The sequence below is a fragment of the Pectinophora gossypiella genome, chromosome 3 (assembly GCF_024362695.1).
Source record: "Pectinophora gossypiella chromosome 3, ilPecGoss1.1, whole genome shotgun sequence".
Lineage (NCBI taxonomy): Eukaryota > Metazoa > Arthropoda > Insecta > Lepidoptera > Gelechiidae > Pectinophora > Pectinophora gossypiella.
This window is the reverse complement of record NC_065406.1, coordinates 38390-53454: the sequence shown is the minus strand read 5'-3', so window position 1 is coordinate 53454 and position 15065 is coordinate 38390. Positions and strand designations below refer to the sequence as shown.

The following is a 15065-nucleotide window of genomic DNA, read 5'->3' as shown; positions in this document are numbered from 1 at the left end:
GAGCCCTCAGGTCTCCCCATTTGTCCGGCCAAGTAGTCAATGCCATCTGCGGCAAATCTACAATAAGTCACGTCAAAAAGAAAGTGCATGTCCGATGCTTGCTCGCATGCAGAGCAGCAGCGCACGCGCTGCTGATGTTTTATGAACTATTAAATGTGTAAACGGCTGTAATGAGAAAGGAGTCGGTGACTGTCATAAAGCGAGTAACGGCCTATTGACGCGGCAACGACAACCGCGCCCGCGCCTGCGCCTGCGCCGGCGGCGGCGACATTGGCACGCTGGCAGGAGCATCATTACACGCACAATACATTACCATATACGTGATGGGTTCAAACCGTAGGCCCCAGTACATTACAGTTACGACAACCCGCGACATACTTCTCTGTTATAGATCACAATCACAATGTGGTAACGACATCATTTAGTCGGCTGACTGACACGTATATAGCCCGAGGTAGGTACTAAAATGTGTTGTATATGGAATACAATACACTAATTGTATGGTGTCCGCCGCGGCTATGTTGGTGTTGGTTTGTTGACGTATTATAGTGAGCGCTACCAGTTTTAAAATGTACTCCGCGGCACGAGTGAAGGCCCGCGGCCGCGGCTGTGGCGGCGCAGGGTCGGCAAATAATTGTTCGTAAGCTTGTCGATTAGACCCGTGGGCTTCCCTCAATGCGCAGCCGGTGGTTTAAGTATAGCGGGCAGTGTTGGCTCCGTTCTTCGCTGTGGGTCCTTTCCTTCTTAGTCAGTCTATATTACAGGAACTCGAATTTAATAACTACAACTATGTTATTACGACATTTGTCTATGTATTAGTTTTGCAAAAACTTTTATATGAATAGGTAATTTACAAAATTACATGTCCTGCTTAAAAATGATATTATTTTTTAAAATAAATTACTTATATCGATTACACTATTTTGTAAACTCAGATATTTTTGTAAATTCTTTCTCAGATATTTGTCTCGTAATCTCAGAGATATAATAGATGAGCATTCAACATGCTTCGAGTGGCAAATTACCTATTCTTTGTAGATAAAAATAATGATTAAGTTAAAAAATAGTTTTTTTTATCTCTCGTCATACCTATAGAGACAATGAATAATGGCTGTGCGTATCACAATAACTGATTATAAACGTGAATTTATGTATTGTACCAACGTAATTTATTGCTTTTTTGATAAGCTATTTGTTAGATGTTGATGAACATAGGGTACCTCCTTGTGCGTCGGCACTTAGTTCGTCTTGCGCTGGATGTTGGCTCATCTCTGATTAGCCGAATTATTGTAAATATTGTTGTAAGCTTAATATGTTATGTTATGAACGAATGCTGTAAACTAATTGTAAAAGGAATGAAGCATTGCTTACCAATATTATAATAATGAGACGTGTTTAGTGAAATAATGTATTGAGGGACTTTGCAGGTGGCGTTGCCCAAAATCAATATAGGTGGCTGTTCTTGCTTAAAGCTAATATGTGAAATATAATAAATAAAGTAAAATTAAATTCATACCGACAAACAAACCCCGCCTTACCTTAGTATTATATCAATAATCCATTTCAATTAAAAAGTAAAAATTGTTTTTTGTCTATGGCAATTCTGTGACAAGCTCTCGTAAAATAAACAACGCAACGTGATAACAAGTGGTTTAATTTCCGAAATACAGTGTAATTCGTGCAAGAGACGCCATCACCCCAACAGTGGCGCTTGTCATACATGCCTTCGTTTAGCCCTCTTATTTCATAGGTAACAGACATATATTAATTTTGATTTTGGGTATTAATGATGACCCTTGTTATTACACCCAGGCACAACGCACCTTCCACCCATTTATTATTCTCCTCATAATAAAGACAATGAATTTAGGTAGCAATATAATTCTATACATATCTGATCAAAATACTTATCAAACAACAATAAATTGCATGTATACTTTTGCCTCAGTAATTACATAAATAGGTAATTATCGCGTTAAATCTGAACAGCGCCATCTATGTTGTTTTGAGCAACGTGGCCTGGAAATTGCCTTATTGCATTTAAATTTATTATCCAGGAAGACGAGCCGGCGCCGGCCGCGGCGGCGGCGTGTTGTGGGGGAGCCTCTGGCGCACCAGCGACGTATACAAGTATAACAGAATCTTTATTTTCGGTAAGAGTTCTCTAATGAACTTGCGTAGGAAATACACGATTTTGTATCGATTTTGTTTATTTTTGCATGCATTTTCTATGGATGTCGAGCGGAGACTGTGCCCTGCCTCGGATGGCGTCTACTTGGCCGGAACGAGGTGACCTCAGTACTACTCAGCGGTAGATTGTTATGCGTTTCACGATGACTAAATTAATAGGTCCTTAAATGTTTGAGATAGTTTTTGGTAAAAAAGTTTTATGACGTTTCTCCTCCTGGCGCAATATTCCTGCACCTACCCGTGCGTCGTTCACTTGCTGCCTTCTGAATTGCCTTTTTTATTCTCTTGTAGATGAGTTCTTACTGATGACTACTACTTCTACAAAATACAAAATTCTTCACTTCTATCTGGTTAAAATATTGTGTTTTACTGTGTTCCTTACTTACACTTCAAGATAGTTGACAATGAAGGTAGTGGCTGACGGTCCCAGCCGACGGCGCCCGCAGCACGCACCGACGTCGCCGGCTCGGCAGCGACCGATGTGTCACACGCACACGCACACACACACCCGCACTTTTATACCCACTAAACTGGTTTCAAAGTTTTCCCGCGTAAAATTTAAAACTTCATAGTTAGTCGCAGCAACCCGTGACGACGGAGGTTGCGAGCTGGTAGCCCGAGCTGGTGGCCAGGCGAGGAGCGGCGTGGCCGGCGGCGGCTCCGGGGCGGCAGAGCGCGGCGCGGCGTGGTGCGGCGGGCGGGTGTCCGGGCGGCGCGCGCGCGATCATCTGCCGCACGCAAGTTCACTGCCGCATGCCGGCGCGCCGCCGCCGCGTCATCGCCGACGCCGCGGCCCGCGGCCCGCCGGCTGCCCGCAGCGAGATAACTCGCTCTAATTTGGTCCTTCACCACTCTATTTTGTCAATAAAGTCACAGATGCTCGCTGATAAATCTTTCGTGGCGCGCTACAACCGGCCGTTCCAAAACTTTTGGAATTCTTGTCATTATAATGACGCGGTGCGAACTTCTCGCGGCGAGATGACATACAGACTTGAATTAATTTTGTGATGCCGGTCGCGGTCATGATAACAGATAGGTATAGGATGGCTACCTATTATCTGTTACGTTATTACCTAACGTAACCTGAAGACTGATGGGTACGGTTATTTACAGAAGCGGCTGTGTGTCCCACCTTCCACCCCGCAAGATGAAATCAGCCGACTACAAAACCTATAATAAGTTAGGTCACACACTTAGGTACTAATTACTACCGACCTACATAATAATATTGACATATTATATACAACGGCTGCGCTTGTCTGAGTTAATCATGTAATTCGAGTAATTGTTTCATTTGATAGCCTTATCAGTGGTTTTGAGGAAGTACGATTGTAACAATTGTGTGCGAGGGGCGGAGCCCGAGGCGGCGCGCCTGTCACAACAGTCCGCGGATACCGCGCGCCGCGGGTGTTTACATACCGCCGTTGTCTTCAGGTGGACCCGAACAGTACAAATTAAGACAAATTATTCTTCTTTTTTCGTAAATAAATTATTGTTTTGTTACAAAAGATCCAATCAAAAACATAAATGTGAAATGACAGCCAAGTTCAATGTTATGATAAATGCCTTGGTTGTTGACTTCAACGACAAAAGAAGTGAGATCTAAATGGGTGCCAAGTTCAATGGTCAGTCCTGAATTTATTTATAAGTAACAGTATAACATATAATATCCTCTTATAACATAAGATAATGTATTGTAGCATAAGGTCGGTCTTGGCTAGTTTTCATATATGAATTATATATAGCCTTCGCAAGTTCTAAACCTACGAAGTATTTGTATTTCGAAGTGTTTATTTATTTATTTATTTATTTATTTGTTGCGTGTTTGTCAGTTCTTATTTTATAATTCCAAAAATTCGGATTGTTGGTAGAAACTAACGATCGAACATAATAATTACTTGGTAGGTTTTTAAAAAATAGCCAAGACAGACCTTGGGCTACAATACATTATCTTATGTTATAAGAAGATATTATATGTTATACTGTTACTTATAAATAAATTCAGGACTGACCATTGAACTTGGCTGTCATTTCACATTTATGTTTTTGATTGGATATAATTACTTTTTTTAGGTATTAGTTTATCATTATTTATGAGTAGGTAATGATTTTACACTATTGATGTGCGCTAATTTTAAAAAACCCAGTTAATAATATGTAAACCGAGTATATGTACCTACTCTTAATTGTAAATAAGAAAGTAGGTATACCTAGATACTTACCAACTAAAACGGATATGCCTAAGTAGGTACCTATCTAAATGAGTGAAAAAAAAAATTCGGTGGTAAGATATTAAACTCGTTTATGATTCACGTTAAGTTAAAAAAATAAGAAGCCAGTAAAATGGATGAGAGTTGTGTTGTATGGTGGGCCAAAAACTGACAACCTATCACCGCTAAACACATGTTCCAACTTGCTTACCTACCCTCACAGTACTTGTCGAATGTGGCATCAAGTGGTTCTATGATCACTTAGTGCTCTGCCTACCCCGATAGGGCGTGATTATATGTTATATTATATTCAAAAAATAAATAAATTCTAAAATATCTTTATTCAGTAGGTAACATAGTTACACTTTGAATCGTAAATTTTTACATAACATGTTAAGTTAATCCACATACCTACCACATAAAGACCGGCTGTCATGAGTTTTGATTACTTACTGATTCAGGTAAAGGCACTAATGAAGAATGTTAACTAATTTTGATTATTAGCACTCCATATTCTCTATCAAAAATAAAAATACTAGTGAAAGAATAACGTCGATACGTCAATCAGTTTCCGATTTATAAGTAAAAGAAGTTGTAATCGTACGATGCAGGCCGCCGGTTACGGTGTGACGTCATCGTGCAACACGCTCAGTCTGACTCGCTCAGTCCGCTCACAGTCGCGCGACCGTATCGTTGAAATTTTACCTAAGTAAATACTTTAAAAATGTCCAATCCAAATACTACAAAACATTAAAAACATTAAAACTCCATCATCATCTCTTTCATTATAAAACTTCTTGATCCTTTTCATTGCATTCTAAACTGCAATGATAAGTTGTGGTACGTACGCGGTATTCTGGCGTGATTCTACATTTAATCGTACATACATCACCTACTCTTTTTGCTTGAACATAACCAATAGCATCATAGCCATAGCTGTCTCTTGCCGATCTGAAATAAGTTCCAAATAAAAATAAATGACCTTATGTATTTTGTAAATAAAAAAATACAAATAAAAAGGTTTAGTACATCCTGTAGCATTCAACCCACTACATCTACATCCTAAGTACCTATACCACTTCCTACTAATATTATAAATGCAAAAGTTTGTGAATGTGTGTGTGTTTGCTATCGTTCACGAAAAAATACTGAACGGATCTCAGTGAAGTCTGGAATAACACATAATACATATGTACAGTTCCCGAGGGAAACGGGGGCGAAACTTCTGGCCTGCTGGCGGAAGCTAGCTTGCAATAAATCAATGTATGCACCTATGTATCACTTAAATTTACTAAGAGCGGTACCTACCTATATATACATACATACCAATAGCTACAAAACTATAATAAGTACATATTTGTTGCCTTTAACGTAAAAAAATAATGGTAGGTTAACTTCTACTAATTGAGTTACATTCTTCCATTATGACATAAGTTGGGTACCTACTGAAGAAATAGATTATAGATTTGGTATGACTTTGTTCAATATACTAATTATTAGGGAGAATAAAATGCGTCCTTCGTCGTTACTCCATTATGTATCTCTATTTATTTGGCGTTGGTTAACAGCGCCATCTGTTGGTTCTTTTGATTACTACTTTACAATTTCCTATCATAAAATATGGACGCAGCCAGCTGCCAAACTAAATTGTTACAATAGGTTTGCGCTAGATGGCGCTTGTCTGTGACACCTATTTTGTTTTGATAAAACAATTTAGAAAGACAAAATGGATGAAGGATTCGAAAAAGGGCAATCGGAAAATCTACCTAAATTACCTAGATGGATGAATGGTTGCGCATTATTTGTCAACAAATAGTGATTTCGTTGCCGCCGAAACGCGAGGAATAAAAATGCAATGGTGAACTTTCCGTGCTACTACTTATGCTTAATCGAATAATATTTACTATTATTAGAACGAAAACAACAAAATACTGCGCAAGCTACTACTATAGCTGCTGGCGACTTAATACTATGCCGGCCGCGGCCCGCGCGGAGTTATTCGTCAACTCGTCCCATATGCCTACGGCCCATTTGGGACGAGTTGCAGAAAATCAAAATAATCAAAAATTTCATTCTGCAACTCGGCCCACGTTAGTATCGACATGATAAAATGTACAATCAGAAGCAAAAGTGTAAGGATAGAAATAATAAACAACTATGTGTTTGTTACAAATTATTTAATCATACCGATTTGTCACTGAATGAACATAATAATAAAAAATTACAAAAGTAATAATTATAAAGCAATAAACAGTTAAAAAAGATTTTCATCACAGAGTTTACACCATTTAAACACACAAAGTAATAATAATCAACAATTATACATAAAGTCTACAGTTTTTAAGCTAATAATCAACAATTATAAAGGCAATAATCAACAATCAAAAGGGTAACAATCAATTATAAATGTAGTAAACAACAATAAAGACAGTCAACAATTATAATACCTATAACAATTATGAAATATACGGCTTTATGGGAAAAAGTGCAAATTCAAAAAATCTACAAACCAAAAGTAAGTAATTCTAGGATTTTCATTTATTATTTTAACTTAAAATTACAAATATTTCTTAGAAGTTGCTATCACAGTATTAATTGATAATTACTTTTAATCAGTCTGACTATTTACTTATCAGTAAGTTAAAATTAAAATACTAATAACTCTAGGCACATTCCTACGGAAATCTCTGAATCTACAAAATCTTTTAATACATGTTCAATATAATCATCAATTTCTTGAGTTTCTTTTTTCTTTTGATATATATTTGATCCTTTTTTAACTAAGGTATCATAGTAATTAGCTTCACGTTGAAGGTCAGTTAAAAAAATGAGCTATGCTTTGCGGTTTTTGATAACCTTTTTTATTAACAGTCGCGTGCCAACTTTCTACTATATTTGTGGTGCGATGTTTTTGATCATAGCAACACCACTTGTCATGAAAAAATGCAGTTTCGGTAAGCCACGTCTCCACAAAATAATCATTAAATTTTGTGACTTGATCGTTATTTGGACTACGAGCCCATAATATGTAAGAAAGCATCGTCCACTGCATGACGGGGTAGAAGTGCTAAAGCAGTACATTTTCGAATATGTTTTTTTATAAGCTTCGATTTATGTATTCCTAATTTTTTTGCTTTTCTCCACAAACATCTCGAAAAATGAAAATAGCAGCCGCTTATGGGGGTGTTTGGAAAAACAGATTTTATCGCTTGCATTACAGCTTTTTCATAGTCGAGTATAAATGTCTTTGGTGTCCAATCAGGGATTTGACTTTTTATTAATCGCAGCATAATTTCATATGTTTTTCCGTTTTATTCGGAAGTAATGCGTATATAACAGGCACGATGTTAATTTTAGTTTTTGAACTCCCTATATCAACATGCAGTGTATACAACTGATAAAAAGGTTTAGCACAGAATTTAAAAGTGCCATCACATAAAACCGTATAGTTTGTGTTACAAAATAAGTTTCTGGCCAACTTGCTAGCAAAAATCAATATTCGGTTTTTACTACAATAGTCTGCAAATAAGAAGTGCTGAAATTTTGGCGGTATTGAAACTTTACTAACATTCTTAAACCATACTTGTACCTTTGATAAAATTTGTCCATACGTCGGTAAAATGAAACAATGAACTATTTTCGCAGAAAATCTTTAAATCTTTAAATTTTATAATATTAATATAATCAAAACAATGTTGATAAAAAAATCTTAAGAAGACAACAGTTTAAAGGAATACATTTTATATTAACACTTGTCTTGCTGACAGTACTCAACGTTGATAAGGTTTAAAGTTCCACACAGAAAATAAATGGGACGAGTTGCACAATAAAAATGACATTTTTTTCTGTTTTCTTCAACTCGTCCCAAATGGGCCGTAGGCATATGGGACGAGTTGGCGAATAACTCCCCGCGCGGCGCGTTGTCACATGACGTCACAAGCGGTCACGTGACTGTTAGCGGGACTCGATATTATTCGAAACTTTGAGTGCCTATAAAATCAAAACTACTAGGTAAGTATTTTTGACTACAACAAAAACTAGTATATATGGCTTTGTCTATGCCTTTATGGCATTTAGACATTATACTTAATTTATCGCGTTTATAAGTATTTTGTTAATCACTTTGATACACTTTCCCTCTGCAAGCTATTCGCTCCTGTGGCTGCTGGCAGCGCCGCGCACGCGCACCCTCGCTACGAGGAACGCTCCAACAGCCGAGGATGTACGTGTATCATTCATGGCTCCATACCGCGATTGCGCAACATCCAGATATTGACATATTTTATAATAAGTACATAAACTTGGTTATGCATTATTAAGATTGTATTGGATTGTTCCGTTAATGCACTAGTAATACTGCTTTTCTAAATAAAAATTGCGAAATTTACATACTACACACCTACTTGTTGACATAAATAGGCACTTGGGTATTGAATTCATTTGACTATTTAATTTCGTATGAACATGTCGATGACTTGGTCGACATGTCGAAAATTATACAATTTACGTAACAATAATAAATATTATGAATATAAAACCAGTGTTTTTTTTTGCGATTGTTGGAGCCACTTGTTCTGTCTTTTTTTATTTCTTTATTTCTGTTAATACGCCTAGCTACCCAAGGGAAACATACCAAAAAGACTTTATAAATTAAAAACAAATAATTAAAAACTTTTTACTTGTTGTGTGTGTGAACCCCGACAGTAGTAGTGACGTTTTGATCTCCTTTTGTTTTTTCCTGCTTTATCTATAATATACTTTTTTTGGTCTGCAAATATTTCAAATAATCTTTAAATGCACCGCCGCCGCTGATTAATTGTGAATAGACTGCTGTGATTGCTACTTGTGCTGTCAACAAAACCAGGCCTGGTAAGAAGAATAGAGAAGCTGATCACGGGAGTGTTTCCCTTTTTCTTTGAGCTGGGCTATTTTCAGGTGTATACGGATAGCGCAACTGGTTAAGATTCTTCCTTCCCTCATCTTTGTCTTTTCCGCATTAATGTGTATCAAACAGCGATATGGGATTGATTGAGCCATTAAATATTTGAAGGGCTGGCGAGGGGCCGCTCGCGGAAGGCTTTTCAAGAAGCTTTGAACAGGTTTGCTTACCAAACCTATTGATTTCAAAGTAAAAGGTTAAGCACCTGCCCTAACATGTCAAGAGAGAGAGAGCTGGGCGCTATATTGTTAGTTTACCATTCAAAACCGAAGATCCTCGTTGTAAAGATGGCGATACAAAGGCTATAGCCCAAAAAAGATTTCATCAGCTTGTTCAAAAGTAAACTTACACCCGCCCGGAGAGTGTCGCCATGCCGAGCCTCGAGCAGCGCGGCGGCGGGGGCGGGGGCGGGGGGGGGGGCGGCGGGGGGGGCGGCGGCGGCGGCGGCGGCGGCGGGCTCTACCGCTCGCTCTACAAACCAGCGCTGCTACTACTATAGTTTGCATAACATTAAAATTGGGTTAACTTCTACAACAACCGTCTTCTTGGGACCCATCCCATATTTCTTATCTATTCTTTTAGTTAATGCCTTGTTCTTGTAAGCAATATGAAACAGAGCGGAAGGCTTGAACGAGCCCGCCGCTCTCTGATTATTGTTGCTCTGTGCAGTCGGGGGTGGTCGGGGCGGGGCGGGCGGGTCGGCGACCACGCTGGGGACAGAGGGCGAGAATGGGAGACGGCCGGCAGTGTCGCGCGGGGGCAGCAGCGGCGACAACAGCGCGACGCGAAGTAGGTGTGGAATTTGGAGTCGATTGCGGACATGTTTATCTAAGATTTCTAATCGATAGGTCTAGGATAGGACTAAAACTTCGGGGAAGTAACCATGGGGCTATGTGTATCAGTTATAGAGGTATATACATATTTGCTAACGTCATCAAAAATAGGTATTGTTAATTACTTCAAAACTAATAATGTTATTTACACATTGTAATTTTTTTATTATGTAATACCGTGAAATATGCCTATGCACAAAATTACAGCTTTGTACGTACTACATAGAAATAAATATTGCAGTTTATGTGTTTTTCAGAAAAACCGTTATTTCTCTTGAGTGTCTTCGATTTAGCAGTTAATTTAATGCTTCAAACATTAGGAAAATATATCTTAATAATATCACAAAAAATTGCTCACCTAACTAGTTAGACTTCGGAGATATTACGTTTCTAAGGATTTCTTAATTTTCTATGGAAATAGGGTTGACACATATTAAGTAACTAAAAATATAAAGCTACCTACTTAAATGTATTAAATGTCGTAGTTTGTCTATTACTTATTAAATAAAAGACGTCGACCTTTTTTGTGTGAAGCTACTCATACCTAAACTTGCAATGTATAAATGAAGAAAAACAAATTGTTTTGTGTTTCAAACGGAAATAACTCAGAAAGTATAACATTTACGATATTTTGTCAAAGAACATTTGTTGTTTATAATAATATTTTCTATCGATTGGCATCGATTGGCATTGGATAGGTTTAATAGTAAAGTAAAGTAAAAGTAAAAAAGTAAAAAATATTTATTTACCAAATAAAGTAAAATTAACACAAGTTAATAGCGGGTCCTGCACTAGGGTTTCCCCTGTATCGCAATAACCCTATGGTATAACAATTTTTGCGTAAAGATTAAAAATACGAAGTCCGGTGGAGACTCAGGTACTTATATACATTGAATTAAAAAATAATAGGAACATAATGATAATGATACATTTTAAATTTAAAGAGATCAGGAATTAAACATGTAAGTATCTTAAACTCTAGGAATCTTTAAAATCTTACAATTATAGAGATCAGAAATAAAATTCAAAATAAAAAACAAGAATTAAAATTACAAAAGACAATATAACAATAAGTATAATTAGGGACTTTAACAGTGTAGTGTGGGTATGTGAAGAAGGTGTATGTTTGTGTGTGTGTGTGTGTGTGTGTGTGTGTGTGTGTGTGTGTGTGTGTGTGTGTGTGTGTGTGTGTGTGTGTGTGTGTGTGCGTTTGTGTGTGTGTGTGTGTGTGTGCGTTTGTGTGTGTGTGTGTGTGTGTGTGTGTGTGTGTATGTGCGTGTCAGTGTGTGTGTGGGTGACCACAGAGATGAGTATTACGATAGAGGCTTTATGATTGCTTCTGTTCGTAAGTAAGATAGCGTTGACAACCACTGACGAACTCTTGTTTTGGCCTGGTATGCATTGCAAAGTTTAATATTGCATATATTTACTACCCTGTTGTATATAGCAGCCTCCATGAACTCCGGGAGTTGTCTTGCGAACGAGGATTTTACTTGAGGTAATGAGAGTCGGACTGTGCGTTTATCTAGTAGGTCATTGTAGTCTTGAGAAGTAATAACTTTACGGTGCATCGTAAGAGTAGATTTTAGTATAAAAAGTTGACGTACATTTAGTACCCCTGCCTCTGCATATAGTATGTCTGTAGGGTAAAGATATGGCTTCTTCAGCATCACCTTCAGAACTGATCTCTGCGCTCGTTCAAGCTATATTTCTATAGCAATAGTTCTATAACAATATAAGCCATTTTAATATAATTGCAACTTCATTTTTCTAAGGCGTGGATCTTTGTTTATTATTCTTCGGCATCGGAATATAATTTCATTTCAGTCTTTAAATTTACATTTTGTACACTATTATCAAGGTTAATGGTTTCTGCTAAAGCATTTTGTAGGTCGTCATCAATCCGTGTATTTTCTGTTGGTTTTAAAAGATTAACAACTTTATCAGAAAGAAGTAAAGGTTTGTGTTTTTTGTTATGTCTATTCAGCGAGCTTATTGAAAGAAACGGATCGGACGATTCTAAAGCGCGGTGGAAAAGGTCAATAATTGTTGATTTTCGGTCCATTTTTCTTGTGTGATGTTCACGGTCATACCGCCAGAACTTGTTGCGGGATTCTCCAGCCTGCTCAGAAAGCATACCTATTGGTAAGGTATTTGCTTTTATAATTTCGCTCCCGTGAGCTAATATCTTATGCAATGTGACCGACATATAACACCAACTGTATTTTTCCACGTATTTTGCAGCCAGTGTTGCACAGAATTCGTGGAATTCATCGGCATCGATATCTAAGCCACATGATAACACTACCAATATTGTGTGCAAATCATCTACTAGCCATTGCTCTATACCTAGGATGTTTGCAAAGGTTTTACGATGTGAATCAGATAGCGCCTTACGAGCTGTATTGCCATCGTTAGTTCTGCCAACCATTGCCCAACTCTGCCAACCATTGCCCAATGGCTCAAATTAGCTTCCAAACGTTTTTTCGATTCTGCTCAGCACCACCCAAATCCCCTGGTAGTTGCGGCTTCCGAGTACATTCCGCTTAGGGACGGTACTGAAAAGTATCGGCGTCCGAAGGACGTAATATACGATCCCGACGACCCGATTACTCTAGCCATAGAGGTAGCCAATCAGCTCGCGACACCAAACACTTCAGGGCCCCGATACCGACCCCGCCGGCGTGGTCGACGATTTCCCTCATTCAGCGCTTATCTTCAAATATTTTTCCTCTCAGACGACGCCCTGAGCCTAGTTGTTCCAGAATTTGGACGAACAACATCTACTAACAAACCCATTTGTGTTCTTATTTCATTTTGGATATTTTTCTTCCGCTCTTCTACAATCTTACCTTTAATAGATTTTTTTGGTAGTCTCCATGTTTGTACTGCGGGATCGTTTTTATACCCTAAATGAAGTAAGAACTCAAATATCCGAATCCATGCATGCAAGGGGCTCAGTCCGTGAAGCAACGTTTCTGGGTTAACTGGTCTACGGGAAATATTGTCAAGGTTGTTAAATTCCGTGCATGTAGCACCACAACATGCGCATAGTAACTGGGAACTGGTTTCAGTAATGGCATTAAATACTTTTCCATCAATAAGAGTTAAATATAATTGTCGATCACCAAATATATTATTTCCTACACTTGTTTCGGCATAAATTTCCTTAAGTGTAAAAGTGAGATCCTTTATTTCCCCCTCAACTCTATTTTTTTCGTCGAATATTAAAGCTGTGGACTCTGTACGATATTGTATTTTAAGTGGACGGCAAAATCTATAAGACTGAGGCCTTGGGTTTGACCACAGTACGAAACCATAACCTTAATTATTATCTAATATAATAATTTCAAAACGTATTATTAATTAAAGAGATAAATTACATTTTTATTCTCATATTAGAAAAATTACAAATTGGCAGTCAAAAGTTATCGACGAGTAAGTGACAGCCCTAATCACAAAAATAAAAATACAATATTTCCGAAGTCCTGCATTATTCACGTCTGATTCTTTTTTGTAGTATGTCCCATTATGCTATAAAACTATTTAAGTTAAAAAAAAATGCTAATTCAGTAAGATGAACCGAAAAAAAAATATTTTAGTTTTTCAGAAAATCGCGGTTCTTCTTTTCGTGTATGAATTTTTTTGTTTCTTTTTCGACTGAAATAATAGAAATAACGTACCCTTTTATGTTTTCATTTATAACATTGCAAAATCATGTATTTTAAACGAAATAGCGCATTTCTATGGTTTCTATGGAGTTTTCTCGAGTTTTAAAATAACTTCAAAACTAAAATTAATAGAGATGTAGTTTCTTTCCAGAAGTTGAAGGTCGTCACTAGATCTATACGATGGACGAATAAAATATGCATGTCCGCAATCGACCCTAAATTTCACACTGTGAGTAGGTACCTCATTTGTATTGGTGAAAAAAAAAAACCATTGCAGGAACATGTCTGACCAAGCATGTTATCAATTGGACGTAATTATGGAGTATGTACAAGGAAACCCGCAAGTAAAAGCTAGTAATATGTACATATTTCGAATGTGTAAATAAAGCCCTTTTATTTGATACCCAACACAACAGCATAATTTTTTTTTTATTTCTCAGTTAATGTGGCGCACACATTTAGCGTGACGCTACATAGCCTATAACCACCGCACAATCAAGACGCTTCTAGTGACACCTCATTTGTTAAAGTATGACAGGTGGTTTAGAAGTTAGGTTGGAACAGACGTGCATACACACATGCATATATACATACATATACATAGCGGTTAAATACATAACCCTTCTTTTGCTACGCCGCAGTCGGGTAAAAACAGTAATCATGCGCCACCATATGCGGCGAGTAGTGTGCTCCGCCCTGCGGCCCTGGTCACAGGCCACAGGCCGCTCCCGCCGCCGCCGCCCCCGCGTGCCGTGACGTAACACTCCCCTGGGTCGGACGATGCGCAACAATGTGACTTCTTGTTGTTGGTCTGGTACTCAGGTGGGCGCAAGTGCGGAGGAAATTACCTTCCTTATAAACTAGTATCAAATCGAGGGACTCTTGCTTATCGAATTGACTATTCCATTAAACTTGAGGCGAAGTTCGTCGTCCGCCGCGCCCCCCCGCGCGCTGCCGCAGCCGCGGCGTGGCGCACACACACACAATAATACGAACTAATAAATGACGACGCTTCGCCCACTTTGCAGTGGACATACGTTAAGTTTTCGCAATTTAAAAAACTTGTTCCTCCGCCGCCCCCCCCCCCCGCGCCCCCGGGTCCCAGACGCGGTCAGTTTCCCCTCCCCCATTACCCATTTTGTGGCACTATGTCACACATTTATTTGTGACCGACTTCAAAAAAGAAGGTGTATGCGACGTGTGTATGCGATATTGTTGGAAT

At 38.3% G+C, this 15065-nt stretch overlaps 1 protein-coding gene across 1 annotated transcript in view; it reads right to left on the bottom strand.

Moving 5' to 3' along the window:
- LOC126382032 (FMRFamide receptor-like) overlaps positions 1-2895 on the bottom strand; it is a 36461-nt gene extending 33566 nt beyond the window's left edge. Inside the window, exon 1 of the mRNA XM_050031720.1 lies at positions 2577-2895. The gene's annotated coding sequence lies outside the window, so the exon portion shown is untranslated. The remainder of the gene's footprint in view (positions 1-2576) is intronic.
- Positions 2896-15065: the final 12170 nt, after the last annotated feature.